Genomic DNA, 1,790 nt, shown 5'->3' with positions numbered 1-1,790 from the left:
CCACAGTGAATGTCCCAAGAGAAACAGGTGAAGATTCCCAGGCTTTTCCAAGCTCAGAGATCACACCTTAACCACTCTCACTGCATTCTTTTTTTTTTAATTTTTTTTTCAACGTTTATTTATTTTTGGGACAGAGAGAGACAGAGCATGAACGGGGGAGGGGCAGAGAGAGAGGGAGACACAGAATCGGAAACAGGCTCCAGGCTCTGAGCCATCAGCCCAGAGCCTGACGCGGGGCTCGAACTCCCGGACCGCGAGATCGTGACCTGGCTGAAGTCGGACGCTTAACCGACTGCGCCACCCAGGCGCCCCTCTCACTGCATTCTTTAGGTTGAAGCAATCACAAGCTGATCCAGACTCAAAGGGGAGGGGATACAGTCTATATCTCTAGATGGGAGGGGCTTCAAAGAATGTGTGGCCTTAATTTAAAACCCCTTAACCCGCTTTCCACAAAGAATCTCAGTAATTATGTTTTTCCAGTTTTACTGAGAAATAGTTGACATGCATCATTGTATAAGTTTAAGGCATACAGTATGATGGTTTGATTTACACATATTGTGAAATGGTTACCTCAAGAGGTTCAGCAAACATCCATCTTCCCACGTAGACACAAAATATGCATTGCTTCCCAAATTTGTTATGTCTTTCTTACATAAGGGCCATGCTAGTCTTCTCTGTGTCCTTCCAATTTTAGTACGTGTGCTGCTGAAGCTAGCACTCTCAGTAATTGTTTAATGTGTGATGGATATTCAGGCAATAAGGTTTTATTAGGATAATGACATCCTTGGATCTCCTTCTGTTTTCCACTCAAGCCAACAAATTTCAAGTTAGGAAAGAAAATAAGCACTTTTGCAAATATAGAGACAAGAAAAAATATATTCCCACTTAGTATTATGTACTTTGAAGAGTTTCTCTACCAGAAAAAAGGGGGGGGGGAAGGAAAATGGTTTCAAAAATATATTTCCAAAAATATTATTTTTAAATAAATAGAATCAATACAGAAAAGGAAACACCCTTTCTTGCCAGGGAAACCTTCCTGGGCCTGCCTGTCTATCAGGTTCACCTATTCCAATCTTCATGGTTTCCCATCCTTGATCCTTGGTTTATAACAAAATATTTGTGTGATCCTTTCTATAAACTTTATATTGTGAAAAATTTCAACCATACCAAAGTAGATAACATAGTATCATGAACTTCCAAGCCACCGTTATGAGTTTCAACATTTTGTCAACTCATGGGAAATCTAGTCATATCCACATTTTTCCTTCCTTTTGAAGCCAATCCAAGACATCCTATTTCATCCATAAATATTTCATTATATGTCTCTTAACAAGAAAGCCTCTTCTTTTCTAAACACAACTATAATACTATCACATTGAAAATAAGTACAATAATTCTTCAATAACAAATATCCAATCATTCCAAATGTCTACTTATCTTACATAAGTTTTATAGTTTGTTTGAATTAGCATCAAAATAGGAGTCACATAGTGTGATTAATTGATATGTATTTTAAATCTCTTAATTTGTAGGTGTTTCTCTCCACACCTTCATTTTCTCCCATTGAAATTTATTTGTTGAAGTGGATTATTTGTCCTATAGAGTTTCATAGAGTCTGGATTTCACTGACAGTTCTCTGGGTCATGTCTAACATGTTCCACTCTCCTCACCTTTTTTTTCTGTAAATTTAAATGTGAACAAGAGGCTTTTTCAGATGTAATTTGTATGATTCTTTTGATTAATGCCTGCCCCCTTCTCTTGACTGTGAACTCCATGGAGGCAGGCTCAGG

General features: G+C 38.0%; 1 non-coding gene across 1 annotated transcript; it reads right to left on the bottom strand.

Annotated features, from left to right (window-relative positions):
* Positions 1 to 610: 610 nt before the first annotated feature.
* On the bottom strand, positions 611 to 718 carry LOC121012599 (U6 spliceosomal RNA). Its single transcript, XR_005782181.1, has one exon. It is a non-coding gene; the product is annotated as a U6 spliceosomal RNA (small nuclear RNA).
* Positions 719 to 1,790: the final 1,072 nt, after the last annotated feature.

This window comes from Herpailurus yagouaroundi, unplaced genomic scaffold (assembly GCF_014898765.1).
Source record: "Herpailurus yagouaroundi ecotype Mexico unplaced genomic scaffold, PumYag 196, whole genome shotgun sequence".
NCBI lineage: Eukaryota > Metazoa > Chordata > Mammalia > Carnivora > Felidae > Herpailurus > Herpailurus yagouaroundi.
Note: the sequence above shows the minus strand (reverse complement) of the source record. Positions and strands in the feature narration are given on the sequence as shown.